Here is a 15,513-nt window from a genome sequence, read left to right as displayed (position 1 = left end):
TCATCAATATGTTTACAGGAGAAGGCCAGTTCAGGCATCCTCTCCACTATTGCTAGGAGTCTTAGCTGAGGCCGTCCTTGTGGATTCCTGGGAATTTCCCTGGCACCAGGTTTGTCCCTAACCCCATAATGGCCTCCTCAAGACATCTCTTTCACTGCTCTCCCTCTCCATCCCTCCCCCAACTCCACCATCCTGATCCCTCATCCCCTCCCCTCTACCTGCCCCCACCCCTAGTTTACCTAGGAGATCTCATCTATTTCCCCTTCCCAGGATGATCCATGTGTCCCTCTTAGGGTCCTCTTTGTTACCTAGCTTCTCTGGGTCTGTGGATTGTAGCCTGGTTATCCTTTGCTTTACATCTACTATCCACTTATGAGTGAATACATAACGTGTTTTTCTTTCTGAGTCTGGGTTACCTCACTCAGGATGATTTTTTTTTCTAGTTCCATCTATTTAACTGAAAATTTCATGATGCCATTGTTTTTTACTGCTGAGTTATACACCATTGTGTAAATGTAACACATTTTCTTTATCCATTCTTTGGTTGAAGGGCATCTATGTTGTTTCCAGGTTCTGGCTATTATGAATAATGCTGCTATGAACAGAACTGAGCAAGTGTCCTTATGGTATGATTGAGCATCCTTTGGGTATATGCCCAGGAGTGGTATCACCAGGTCTTGAAGTAGATTGATTCCCAATTTTCTAAGAAACCACCACTGATTTCCAAAGTGGCTATAAAAATTTGCACTCCCACCAATAGTGAAGGAGTGTTCCCCTTATTCCACATCCTCTCCAACATAGACTATCATTAGTGTTTTTGATCTTGGCCATTCTGACAGGTGTAAGGTGGTATGTCAGAGTCATTTTGATTTGCACTTCCCTGATAGCTAAGAATGTTGAACAGTTTTTTAAGTGTATCTCGGCCATTTGAGATTATTCTGTTAGAATTCTCTCTTTAAGTTTGTACCTCATTTTTAAATTGGATTATTTGGTATTTTGATGTGTAGCTCCTTGAGTTTGTAATATATTTTAGAAATCAGCCCTCTGTCAGATGTGGGGTTGGTAAAGATCTTTTCCCATTCTGTAGGCTGCCATTTTGTCTTATTGACCATGTTCTTTGCTTTACAGAAGCTTTTCAGTTTCAGAAGGTCCCCATTTATTAATTGTCAATCTCAGTGTCTGTGCTACTGGTGTTATATTCAGGGTGTTGTCTCCTGTGCCAATGCTTTCTAGGCTACTTCCCACTTTCTCTTCTATCAGGTTCAGTGTAACTGGATTTATGTTGAGGTTTTGGATCCACCTGGACCTGAGTTTTGTGCAGGGTGATAGATATGGATCTATTTGTATTCTTCTATGTGCTGCCGTCCAGTTATGCCAGCACCATTTGTTGAAGATGTTTTCTTTTTTCCATTGTATATTTTTGGCTTCTTTGTCAAAAATGAAGTGTTCATAGGTATGTGGATTTATGTCAGGGTCTTCAATTCGATTCCATTGGTCCACATTTTGGTTTTTATGTTAATACCAAACTGTTTTTTATTATTATATAGCTCTATAGTAGAGCTTGAGGTCAGGAATGGTGATACCTCCATAAGTTCTTTAACTGTACAGGATTGTTTTTGCTATCCTGGGTTTTTTGTTTTTCCATATGAAGATGAGTATTTTTTTTTTTGAGGTCTCTGAAGAATTATGTTGGGATTTTGATGGGGATTGCATTTAATCTATTGATTGCTTTTATTAAGATTGCCATTTTTACTATGTTAATCCTACCTATCCAAGAACATGGGAGATCTTTCAATCTTCTGATATCTTCTTCAATTTCTTTCTTCAAAGACTTAAAGTCTTTGCCAAACAGGTCTTTCACTTGTTTGGTTAGAGTTACCTCAAGATATTTTATATTATTTGTGGCTATTGTAAAGGGTATTGTTTCTCTGATTTCTTTCTCAGCCCATTTATTATTTGTATATAGGAGGGCTACTGATTTTTTTTTTAGTTAATCTCATATCTCACCACATTACTGGAGGTGTTTGTCATCTGTAGGAGTTCCCTGGTAGAATTTTTGGTGTCACTTATGTATACTACCATATCATCTGCAAATAGCAAAAGTTTGACTTCTTCCTTTCCAATTTGTATCCCCTTGACCTCCTTTAGTTGTCTTACTGTTTTATCTAGAACTTCAAGTACTATATTGAATAGATATGGAGAGAGTGGATAGCCTTGTCTTGTTCCTGATTTTAGTGGAATCGCTGAATTTCTCCCCATTTAATTTGATGTTGGCTGTTGGCTTACTGTATATTGCTTTTATTATATTTAGGTATGTTCCTTGTATCCCTGAGCTTTCCAATACCTTTATCATGAAGGAGTATTGGATTTTGTCAAAGGCTTTTTCAGCATCTAATGAGATGATCATGTGGGTTTTTTTTCTTTCAGTTTGTTTATATGGTGGATTACATTGACAGATTTTTGTATGTTGAACCCTTCCTGCATCTCTGGGAAAAAGCCTAGTTGATCATGGTGGATGATTTTTTTTTTTTTTTTTGCTGTGTTCTTGGATTTGGTTTGCCAGTATTTTATTGAGTATTTTTGCATCAATGTTCATGAGGGAGATTGGTCTGTAATTCTCTTTCTTGGTTGCATCTTTGTGTGATCTGAGTATCAGGGTAACTGTAGCCTCATAAAAGAGTTTGGCAATGTTCCTTCTGTTTCTATTGTGTGGAACAATTTGAGGAGTATTGGTATGGGCTCTTCTTTGAAATTCTGGTAGAATTCTGCACTGAAACCATCTGGCCCTGGGCTTTTTTTTCTTTTTTTTTTTTTCTCTTTTTTTTTTTTTCTTTTTTTTTTTTTTTGGTTGAGGGACTTTTAATGACTGCTTCTATTTCCTTAGGGGTCATTGGTCATGATTTAACTTTAGTACATGTTACCTGTCCAGAAAATATCCATTTCTTTTAGATTTTCCAATTTTTTAGAGTACAAGTTTTTAAAGTATGACCTAATGATTCTCTGGATTTCCTTAGTGTCTGTTGTTATGTCCCCCTTTTCATTTCTGATGTTGTTAATTTGGATATTCTCCCTCTGCCTTTTGGTTAGTTTGGATAAGGGTTTGTCTATCTCGTTGATTTTCTCAAAGAACCAACTCTTTGTTTCATTGATTCTTTGTATTGTTCTCTTTGTTTCTATTTTATTGATTTCAGCCCTCAGTTAGATTGTTTCCTGTCAATTGGTGCAGGTAGTGCTCGTGCCTCTAGGGCTGCTGATGTTGCGGGGATGGTTGGACAGGCGGAGGATAATGGGTTTGGTGGGTTTGGGCGGCAGAGTGGGTCTTGTAAGTTACCAAGTCAAATGGGTGGCGGTGGTGGTGGAGCGACCTGCCTGCAGGTCTCTTTCCTGCTGGTCCGCTGCTGAGAGGGGGCGGGCATGGGCTAGAGATTGGGGCAGTTTAGCTGGGAGAACAGTTGCTCACCTCTCAATTCATCATTTCTTAACTGCTCTTCTCCACATAGTAAAGGACAGTGGCTGCCCTGTCTCTGGAGTCCTATTGGCTGCCTTGTATAGGACAGGCCTCCCTCTCTGCCCTGATGTCAGCTGTCTGGAGGCTGGGCAGACTCAGTGTGTGTTATGGTGCCTCTAACTTGCTGGTTGGTGACACTTGACAGTCTGAGGTCCACTTTCCAGTCTATAAAGTAGTGACAACTCTGTCTTTGAGAGTAAAGATGCAGGCCCTTAGCATCCTTGGCATATGGCAGGCTTGTGAACAAAGGTGTTTCTTTACCTTGTCATCCATCCCTTCCTCTTTTCTGTCTGTATTTCATCTTCTTTCCCATTTTTTCCACGTCAGTTCAGATACTATCAACCCACCCACTGAAAGGGCACACACTAGTGGTTCCTTCTAGACTCTCTCCATGGAAGGGGGTGGCCACTGTCCTAGCCAATTTTGGAGCACTTATCTTCCCCACAAGGGAACCCTGTTCCCTTTTGTTAACACCTCCCAATTCCTGCAGCTCATTTCTGAATCCTCTAACTCAAGGGAAGTCCCCTGTCTCTGTAGATTTTCTGATCCTGGACATTTTATGCCTTGCTTCTTTCATTTACCATGATGCCTTCAAAAATCGATTTTCCCTGTGACTGGTCTTCCTCTAACCATTCTTTTTGTCTTTGTTTTCCTTCTTCCTTCCTTCCTTCCTTCCTTCCTTCCTTCCTTCCTTCCTTCCTTCCTTCCTTCCTTCCTTCCTAGCCCTGTTCCCTTTCACGAGGAAAGGTGACAGTATGATGGGCTCAGAGAGGCTCTGTGGGCCTTTGGACACAGACAGTCCTCCATGGGCTTGGCTGAAGACCCAGTATAAGGCCGTGTCTGGGACCTAACTGACCCAGATCCTACCCTCTTCTTCTCACGTCCCAGGCAGCCTCAAATGCCTAGGTGCTGCAAAGTTGCTCTGTGAGCAGACAGCCACGGCTTCACCTTCTTTCTCTGGAGAGAGTGTGGAAGCCCCTCCTAACCTCAAAGGAAGTCAGAGGAAGGAGAACAGAAAGAGGAGTGGGGATCCCTGTCACAGCCTCAAAAGTCCAGAGGATCGATCATGGCCCCAGAAGAGTTACTCACTGGAAACAGTGCATCTGGGCATGGTGCCTTTGAAGCCAGATGGAGGTTGAACCTGCTTCACCTTCTTCCTGAGACTAGGCCTCTCCCCTGGTTTCTCTCCAAGGCAGGTCAGCAGGCACTGCCTTTCTAGGGACTGGGAGGAGAGGAAAGGACCACTACATTGTTACCTTTTCACATTTAAGACAAAAGACTTTACTCAGCTGAGCAGGCAAGGAAAAAAACCCAAAGGCCCTTTCCCTGTGGGACCCAGCTCCAGGGCAGCATGAAGCTTGGCGGCACAGAGGAAGTCCCCTACCCCTGGGACCTGATGATCTGGGCTAAACCAGCCAGTGTGTCCTGTCTAGAAGTTGCACGCCTTCCCAGCCCCACAGAAGACATCCCAGCAGGAAGCAGATGGGGAAAGCTTTTCTTCAGAGTGTCAGGCTCCATATCTAAAATTAGAACAGAGAAGGAAAAGATCCTGTTCCCTGTGCCTTTGCAGCACTGTGTCAATGTGAAGATGCACAAATACTTAGCACTATGCTGGAATTTCCTCCCCACTCAGCACAGAGTCGCCCTGCACAGCTTCTTAGCCTAGGAATGATAGGCTATGTCATACAGATGAGGCATATGCAAGGCCAGGGCAGCTCAGAGTAGAAGAGTACACAATGTGACGTCTGCACAGTGGTCTATCTCCTAACGATGAGTTTCTCAGATTGTGTCAATTGCTAAATAACACACGGCTGTGCTCGGTCTGCCGTCATAGCTCAAAGGCAGCCATGAACAACAAATAAATGCATGAAGGAGGCAGTGTCCCAGTAAAGTGTTGTTTATGAACACTAAAATGTCAGTTGCATAACATTTTCATGGGTCATGAAGTGCTACTTTACATTTTTATAGCCTTTTTTATTAGAACAAGCAGTAGGTGAGATTGGACCCATGGACTATAATTTACCAATGCTGGTATAGGGGTAAGACGTGAATACTAACTCCCAGCTACACACTCTGTGACTTTAGGCACGTGCTTTGCCCTCTCGGAGCCCCAGTTTGCCCATCTGAAAAATGGGAATTAAAATCATCTTCCTAAAGTGGTTGGGATGAGAGTTGTCACCAGTTCACACACAGTGCCTGGCACACTGTGCTGGCACCTGGAGGCAGTAGGTTTGATTCCCCTGGGGCCTTTTTGCACCTAAGAGAAGCTGAAAAGTTTGGGCCACTGATGAGTTACTCAAGTGGGCTCCTGAGCCTGAGCCTCACGTCCCTTCTTCATCTGAAAGCTGGGAACTTGGATTAGTCACAGGGGACTCTTCCAACAATAACGACATATAAATGCTTAACCAGGGAGTGAAATTATGCCCACAACCCCAACTGTGATGTGTCAAGAATCTCTGGCAGCGACAATGAAGAGTACGGTTTTCATACTAATGAATCACTTAGCGTGTAGAGGGAGTGCAGCAAAATTTGTTCTTGTCATGATTAGCTACAAGTGCCAGAGCAGGGCCAGGTGAGGGCATCGGCTAGGCACGAGGTGGCTCTGCAGCAAGATCCCCAGCCTTAGGAACAGACTGCCTGGCTTCCTGGTGCCTCTGCCTTCTCTGTAGGAGTGTCTGCTGACTGTGACCCTGAGAAGGTCACTTCCTTCTCTAAGGCTCAATTTCCTCACCTGTGAAAGAGCTGGTTCTGCCCCTGCAGAAAAGCAGGGAGCCCCAGGGGTCTTGGCCTTGGGGTGACACTGGTATTTATGTAACACAGAAGCTGTTTATAGCAGAGTTGGGAGCCAGGACAGGATAACATTGCAGGGTGTCTACATCTGAGAATCCCCTCACTGGCGGGGGTGGGGGGTGTCCTCCCTGCCTAGAGATAAGGAGTGAATGGGGGCCTGTAGAGAGCACTGGAGTAGCAAATATTGCCACATAACCACCAGTAGGTCTTCTTGTCCTAATGTGACCCACGCCAAAGCCGCAGGGCACAAAGCAAACCACATTACAGCCCACATAAGATGCAGTCCTGTGTTGGAGGGCCATCCACTCGCCATCTTCACCCACTGGCTGGCATTCCAGATAGGTGGCAGGGAAGTCCCTGACTATATTAGTTCCAATTTGTCCCAGATGAAGGGCAAAAACAGGCCAGAGACAAGTCCACCCAGGTCCTGCCAGGCAGGCTGATGAATTTCTTGGGGTCACAGGAGCATGTGCAATTCAGACAGCTGCATCCCTGAAAAGCATATCCCAGCTTGAGTGAGAGCACTCAGACTCTAATCCATTGCAGCTCCTGGTACAACTTGCAAGTGGCTGCAACCCAAGGACCTCCTTCTCCAAAGGGATTGCTCACTGTTGCATAAGCTCAGGGGAAAAGCTCCTTGCAAGTTTTATGACCTTCTGAGCCACCCTTCCCCTCTCGGAGGGAATGTTCATTTTTGTCCAAATAGAATCTACAGCTGAAAGTCAGAGAACCCTCATTCTTAGTGCCATGGACTCCGGAAGTGGCAACCCGGCACAGCCTTCCTCTCCATGTCCAGGTGTGGTCCCAAAATCACAGGGGGAAGATGAGTCTTTTTGCACTGCCCTGTGAGGATTAGCCTCAAGCAGCTCTCTCGCTCTCTCTCTCTCTCTCTCTCTCTCTCTCTCTCTCTCTCTCTCTCTCTCTCTCTTCCCCCATCCCCTCTCTCATGGCTGATGATGCTTGCTCTGATTCTCACTTTGGCAAGCTCACTCCCAATCCCTATCTATGAAGCTGGCCATCCGAGGCCCAGCATCTTGCAGAAGCTGCCTCTCAGGGGGCGGTCAGCTGACCTGGGCATCACTTACTTTCTCTACAACTGCCTCCATCTGAAAAGTGGGCTGACCATGTCAGCACCTCCCACTGGGTGTCAGCACATGCCTGGGTAGTCCCTGGGATAAGAGTCTTCCTCTCCTTCTGCACAGGGAGCAGACAGACCACGATTTCACAGATGAAGGAAAACCTTAAGTGTCCAGTGTCAGACAACTCTGTCACGTCCATCTGTGACCCCAGTGACTCTGGACGATGAAGGCAGTCACTACAGGACTCACCCCACCTCCAGCCTCTGGGGTAAGTTCCCCATGCTGTCTGGGCCCTTCTAGACCTGTCCTGTGACACCTCTAAGCAGGTACAAGTGGAATGTCTAGCCTGGGTCACAGCTGGCCAGCTGCTAAGCTCTTCTGGACATGTCAAGAATCAGTCCTATCCACAGGCCCTGGTGTCTGTTTGATGTTGTAAGCAACTCCGTGACGAATATCCTCAAACAGAGAACACCCAGATTCCTTTCAGACTTTTCCTAGAAACTGAGTTTCTAGAAACAGAGTTCTGGGCCGGAAGGAAGGGATATTTCAGGCACTTTGTTCCACTTTCCTTGTCTTCGGGACAGGCGATGTGGGCCTCCCTGACACTAGCCACATCTGAGGGTGTCACTTCCTCAAAGCCACATCTGCAGCAGGATCCTGGAAATGTCCTGTGACTGTGTGGTCAGCTGACCAGAGCAGAGTGTAAAGACCAAACAAGAACAAAGACCACTGGCCTATAAAGATGGGAACAGGGGAAGGAGAAAGAATTCTCTGAGGGAGCTGAGGAGGAGCCATGTAAAGGAAAACCTCTGTCCTAACTTTAAGGCTGACGCCATTGAGACACTAAAGAGCAAATTGGGGTCTCAGAACAAAGCTGGGCCCAGGCTTCACAGCCCCAGAGCTGAGTCACATGGAGGACTTCACCAAGCTTTAGTTCCCCATTGATGGAGCAGGCATGCTGTAGCTGGAGTTTTCCTGGTCCTGCCTGGCCCACGGTCAGGACAAATCTCTGTCACCCCGCCCGTCCCACAGCCACTCAGACCCAACCAAGTAAACTCAGAGACTTTTATTGCTTACAAACTGTATGGCCACAGCAGGCTTGTTATCTAGTTCTTATATCTTAAATTAATCCATTTCTATTAATCTATAAGTTGCCACGTGGCTTGTGGCTTACTGGTACCTTATATATCACTTTCCATGGTGGCAGCTGGCAGTGTCTCTCTGACTCAGCCTTCCACTTCCCAGAATTCTCCTCTCTCCTTGTCCTGCCTATACTTCCTGCCTGGCTACTGGCCAATCAGTGTTTTATTTATTAACCAATCAGAGCAACACATTTGACATACAGAACATCCCACAGCAGTATGCCGCTTTCCTGCCTCCTCAGGGTAAGACGATCCAAGTACGTGAACTTCCAGAACTACATCAGATACTCGGGTCTTTTTCATAAGGGGGGGGGGGGCGTTCCAGATCTCCTTTATCTTAGATAAGCAATCCTGGGGCTGGTGGCATGGCTCAGTGAGTAAAGCCATATCCCACCAAGGCAGATGACCTGATTTAACCCCCAGGATCCACATGGTACAGACAGCTGACTCTTGCAAGTTGTCCTCTGGTCTCCACATGTGCACCATGGCATACACATGTGCATGCTCTCTCATGCACACACATACAAGCACACACACACTAATTTTTTAAAATCCAATTTCAGGAGAAGATTAGTTTGAACAACTAGACAAGGAGAACAAAAGGCTAGGACTAGAGAGGCCTGAGTGAGACCCACATTCCAGAGAGAATGAAACCGTGTAGCTCCTGGCCCCCAGCTCTGCTTCATGCATCCTGAGGAGAGCCTGGCATGGAGTGTGGCACGGCTGGGCTCCCCGGGGCTGCATCCTTTATTTGCTTTGAGTCCTTGGGTTCCAGGCCCTCATCTTCCAAATAATGTGATCAACATGTCCTCTTCCCCACCTGGAAGTTGAAAAGTGAAGGAAGGTCTTGGAGATTCTCACAGGCTTTTGCTCAGCAGTCCAACACCAGGGCGACAAAGAGACGGGAAGGGCGAAAGTGGAGCGGGGCTCTCCATACCTGCGTCTGTCCTTCAAGCACTGTCTCATGTGCTATTATAGCGTACCCAGCACCAACCTGCTGACTGCGACACCTTAGGCAAGTGTCCCGACTTGTCTGGACCTTTGTAGCACCTCTGTAAGAAAACCACAGTAATCCATCTCCAGCATTAGTGTGAGAAGTGACTGAGCGAGTACACAAAGTGCCCAGAGCAAGGACTGGGGTGTGTAACGGCTCAGTAAGTGGTTCCCGTCTGCTCAGTGCCCAGAGTTTGGATCTAGAGGTGTGTTGCACCTCCATCTCTGTACTCAGCAGCTCCATGTCCTTGGCTAGACCTCCATCTCTAGATACCCATGCAGGCACTCACCCAACAGGCTGCTGAGAAAGTCCCGGCCCAGACACCCAGCACAGACTCAATGTGAGTGTGGGATCATACACTTCACCTTTAGAGAGGACAGCTATGAAAGCTGTCTAGACCCTCTTCCCTGCATCCTTCCAGTGGTGGGGGACTATCTCTTGACAGGGGGAATATTAGTCAGCCTTCTTTCACTGACAGTAGCTGAGATAGCAACTTCAGAAGAGAGGTTCTTCTTGGGTTCACATGCCTCAATGTGAGGTAAGCTGGCTGAGGTAGCCAGTCTATCAGAGAAGGTTGGAGAGCAAACAGCTCACCTCATCATGGCTGCGAGGCAGAGAGAGAGAGGAGGTAGCTGGGCTAAATTTCCTTTTCAAGAGTTTGCTACCAATGGCCAAACTTCCCTCCACTAAGCCCTTCCTTTCAAAGGCTCACTCCCCACCCCACCCCACCCTGATACATATACCCCACTAGTATACCTGGCTGACCATCGAGCCATGGACATTTGGGGGACAGTCAAAACGCAGACAACAGAGGGGCAAGTTCCCTCCCCCCATCCTCTGAGACACTCACAGCCCCCACACGGAGTCCTGGGGGAAGGCCAGACTAGGCCACAGGGAACTTGCCTGGGTAATATGGCCAGTGAGCACCCCAGGAATGTTAAACAATTAACTAACCCCTCTGCTCCAATGCCTTAGCAGCTCCCAGTGCCTGTAGATCATACCTCAGTCAGGACCATCCCACTGTGGCAAAGGATGCCATTGTATCCTCTGCATCTTCCTGGTTCTTTGTCTCCTCTGCATCTTCCCGCTTCTTCTCCAGCAGATTTTCCCCCTCTCCAGTCCTCAAAGCACAAGCCCCAGCTCATGCTGTTCCCTCAGCCCCACACCCCCAAACATTTGGGGGTGCTGCTGCATTCCCATCTATTGTACCAGGCAAAACCCAATGCCACTCTCTCCTCACACTTCAGAGAAAGAAATGGCTATGACAGACCTGCTTCTCACTCACAGGCACACACCCCCAGGCTCTGGACATGCACATGTGTATGTGCATACCCAACCACACAGGAATGCACACGCCTAAGCTCATGCCCTCTTGCTTTCTGCTCACTCGAAGGTCCGCATGTTGTTCTCGCTCTATACACAGCTGTCAATCTGTGTATGCTGTCACTCATGAGTTACTGGATGTAGATGTATCCAACCTTCCCATCAAACAATAAACACAGAACCAATGCAAAGAAGAAAGCCAAGAGGTCAGAGCCAAGAGCCAAAACCTTACCCTTCCTCCTGCAGTGGTCCTACCTCTCCGAACCAGAGCTACCCCTGTGTTAAAGTCTTTATATAGAGTTCCTGTCCTGCCTTCTCATTGGTTGTAAACCCAACCACATGACCGCCTCCTCACAGCCTGTCTGTATAGGCCTCCAGGTTTTCCATGATTGGTATTAAGATTAAAGGCATGTGTATCCAATAATGGCTGTATCCCTGAACACACAGAGACTTACCCAGCTCTGCCTACTAAGTGCTGGAATTACAAGCATACGCTACCACTGCCCTGCTTTCCTATGGCTTGCTAATAGCTCTGACCCCCGGGCAACTTTATTTATTAACATACAAATAACATTTTAATACAAATAAAATATCACCATATTTCCCCTTTTCTATTTTAATAAAAAGGAAAAAAAAGAAAAAGCTTATAACTAATATAAGAAAAACTATATACAAAAGGATAATAACTATATACAATATATACAAGTAATAAATACCTAAACAATGTCTAGTCCATTTGTATTTGACAAATTCAGAGAAAATAATTTCATTATCTATCCTATTTTGGTAAGTTCAAAATGTATCCTAATTAATCTTCAACTATAACTAACTAACCTTCAACTATAACTAACTAATCTTCAACTCCCTCAGAGACCCAAGAAGGAAATAATATTAGCTAACAAAAATAAAAACAGGAAGTGCACATAAGCAACCTCCAAAAAATTTGTGAGTTGACAGAAACAGACAGCTGTCTGGACAGTCACCTGAGGTTTCTCCGAAGTGCTGGGGCATCATCTTCAGCCTATAGGCCCAGCATATCCGACAGACTCATTTGTGAAGCAGGATGTACACAAGGTCAACAGTTCAACCTCACATTGAGTGAGAGTAGTCCATGTACCAGAAACACCTGAATTCCACCAGTGTCATGTCATGATTCAGGATTTCAAATTCTGGAAATTGCTGATGGTTTTCCAACTCAGCTGTCCATTCTTCCTGGCTGTGTATATATGGCTTCATCTCAGCATCCCATTCTTCTCCATATCCCTCCATCAAATGCCAGTCTACTATTGAGAGGCGTGAGCTTAGTTACTCTTCAAGAATAACTGTTTCAGCTGCTGTTCCATTGCACATCAGAGGCCATCGGCCCACTGCCTGTTCAGCTGCCTTCGAAGAAAAGGGCACTGTACCTTTTTCGAATTGCGAAGGCCACTTCAGGGATGGTGCCATATTGTCCTGGCCTCTGAAGATGCCTTTTGATAAAGCCATAACCACACTTGTTTTGGCAAGAATCAGTAATCCTTTGTTTTATGTCCTGTTTGTCCATTTTGTCCTGTTGATTCGAGGATACTTTGTTGTCCAGTGGCTAACTTTTGCCACAATGAAAGTTAACTCCATATGCAGTTTCTTCAATGCCCATATTTTCTCTGAAGTAGATTGGTACTGCCAGGAGTCGACATGTCTCATAGTCATAACAAAAAAGAAAAATTTTCTAAGTTATTAAAACATTTTAAATGCCATATTCTGTAGATCTCTGAAGGGTTTGAAGATAACCTGTCTATCTAAAATATATCTACTCAATCTTGAAAACATACCTAATATAACTACAAGTTCTATTATAATATCTAACTACTAACTTTCATTTCTTTATATCCTAATAGTTGGTAATAACATTCAAGGATCAGAAAATTGCATTACATTGTTAGATGAACGGTACAATTAGAAAAATATATATAACATTTTCTAACAATATCAATTTCAATATATATAATTTATATACAATATAAAACAATCCAATCCAATGTAAAGTATTTACATTTTTCTTTTCTTTCTTTCTTTTTTTTTTTAATAAGAACCTTAAATCTAATCTCCTTTGCTTAGCCTTTTTCCTAACCCTTGACAACAACTTGTAACCAACCCCCCTAATCAATGAAAATTATCCCAGACCCAAAACCCATTAAAAGACCAAAAAAACCAACCGCCCCACACCACCTCTTTGGGAATGTGGGCGTCGTATTCTTGAAATTGCTTCCTGCTGGGTATGGGCGAAGGTATCTTTATCCTGAAAGAAAAATTTTAGGTTAATTGTCAAATTCTAGGAAAGGTAAATATATCCTTCGTTATCCAGTCTGTGTATAATGCCAAAATTCAGGGTTTATCTCAAATCCTTATTCAAGTAGTCTTTGAGACTGGATCATCTCAGCTAGCTCTTCTCAAAATTGCTCTGAGCACTTTGTAGTTCAAAGCTGATCTGTAGATGATGTTTGTCAGCTTAGTGATGTTATTATTGTCCACGTGGAATTGTTGTTGTTGTGGGGCCCCATCTTCTTCCTGGAGACTTCAGTTGATGTTAGGCCTAACCGTGATTTCCTGCAAAAAACTGATAAGAGACTCGAACACAAAGACTATATATGCGACTTTTTAGAATTAGTTAGTACTCTATATGACCATTTATATCTTAACAAAGTTTAAAATGTATATATATCTATATATATTGATCTTGTAAATTTTGATATAAAATTCATACTTTAAGAAAAGTTTAAAGAATCAGAATAGAATCAAAGAGTTGAGATTCGTAATAGAATAGTCCCTTAATTGATTTGGCTTTTCTCCTGTCCCATAGCAGAAGATGGCTCTTTTCCTCTGGCATGATACAGGGAGTTTGCATTTTCCTTTTAACAACATGCTTGAGTTTAAAGAAGGAGAGAGCCATTCTCCAACTCCAAAGTCAGCTTTAAATTTTAATTGAACTGGGACTATTAGAAGTTAAATAGTGTTAAATCTTTAAAGAAAAGCAGAAACAAACATTTAGGAAGACATAAAATTTTTTTAGATAACATACCCATACGCCATTTCACTCTGTTTCTTAGGATAGATGATTTGTTCCTTTTCTTCAGTTGTCTCATTTGTCCAGTGTTCTTCAAATTCGTTAACCTTCATTCTCCTAAAAGACAAAAACAAAAACCTTTCCCCAAGGTTTTTTGGGGATGTTCCTTTTTGACAAGTTATCTGATTAAATGAAAAGGCATGTGTTACTGGTGTAAGTTAGTTTAAATTGGATGTTTACGATAGTTGATGAACTATCACCTCCTCTAATTAAGAGGTCTCTCTTGTTCAAATCGAACCTTTATCAATTTTGATGGTACCCACAGCTTATCTTCTCCTGTAGAAATAAAAGCAAAACCTCGTCCCCAACGTAACACATACCCTGGTTTCCATTCTGAGGTCAGCACATCCTTAAAGTATATAGGTTGATTTAATTCTGTAGTTTTTTCTATTATCCAATGTCTCTCTGCAGCTGTTGTTCCTTTCTCATTGGCATTGAGAAAATTCAAAGTTAATAGAGCATTATGTAGTCTATTTCTGGGGGGTTTTGTTACTCCTTTTTGTTTATTTAGCATATCCTTTAGAGTTCTGTTTGATCTTTCTATAACTGCTTGACCTGTAGGATTATGTGGTATACCTGTAACATGGTTTATATTATAATAAGCAAAAAACTGTTTCATTTTAACAGAGACATATGATGGAGCATTATCAGTTTTGATTTGTGCAGGTATACCCATAATGGCCATAACTTCTAGCAAATGAGTGATTACAGAATCAGCTTTTTCAGAACTCAAAGCAGTTGCCCATTGAAATCCTGAATAAGTATCGATAGTGTGGTGTACATATTTCAGTTTTCCAAATTCTGCAAAGTGAAACACGTCCATCTGCCAGATTTCATTCCTCTGAGTACCCTTTGGGTTACATCCTGCTGGTAATGGTGTTTGATTGTAGAAGGAACAAGTAGGACATTTCTTTACTATTTCTTTGGCTTGTTGCCAGGTTATGGAAAAATCCTTTTTTAAACCTTTACTATTTACATGATGTTTTTTATGAAATTCTGAGGCCTCCAGCACATTTCCTATCAATAATTTATCAATCTCATCATTGCCTTGTGCTAGAGGGCCTGGCAGACCAGTATGGGATCGGATGTGAGTTATATATAAAGGATGACTCCGTTTTCTGATTGTATCTTGTAATTGAATAAATAATGAAGTTAATTCTGAAGCATCGTGGATAAATTCTGCAGTCTCAATATGTAATACTACTCTTTCAGCATACTGAGAGTCAGTTACTATATTGAGAGGTTCTGAAAAATCCATTAATACCAACAGAATAGCATACAATTCTGATTTTTGAACTGAATTATAAGGACTTTGAACCACTTTACTTAAATTTTCTGATTTGTAACCTGCCTTTCCTTGTTTGTTGGCATCTGTATAAAATGTACGAACTCCAGATATGGGTTTTTTCCTCACAATTTGAGGCAAGATCCAATCAGCTCTCTTTATAAGATCAATTCTATTGCTTTTGGGATATTTGCTGTTAATTTCTCCCAAAAAATTACTACAAGCTTTTTGCCAAGCTTCATTTTCTATCCATAATTTTTCAATGTCCTCCTTAGTTAAAGGTACGACA

At 43.4% G+C, this 15,513-nt stretch overlaps 1 protein-coding gene across 3 annotated transcripts in view; it reads left to right on the top strand.

Moving 5' to 3' along the window:
* Hrh2 (histamine receptor H2) overlaps positions 1–15,513 on the top strand; it is a 60,242-nt gene that overhangs the window by 30,620 nt on the left and 14,109 nt on the right. The window contains exon 3 of one of the 3 annotated variants that reach the window (XR_008215749.1): positions 7,501–7,645. The exons of the other annotated variants lie outside the window; for them this stretch is intronic. The gene's annotated coding sequence lies outside the window, so the exon portion shown is untranslated. The remainder of the gene's footprint in view (positions 1–7,500; positions 7,646–15,513) is intronic. 3 annotated transcript variants of the gene reach the window in all.

This window comes from Peromyscus californicus, unplaced genomic scaffold, assembly GCF_007827085.1.
Source record: "Peromyscus californicus insignis strain IS unplaced genomic scaffold, ASM782708v3 Scaffold_8__1_contigs__length_139910024, whole genome shotgun sequence".
Classification (NCBI taxonomy): Eukaryota; Metazoa; Chordata; class Mammalia; order Rodentia; family Cricetidae; genus Peromyscus; species Peromyscus californicus.
The sequence above is the reverse complement of the archived record's forward strand: the minus strand, read 5'-3'. Positions and strand labels throughout refer to the sequence as shown.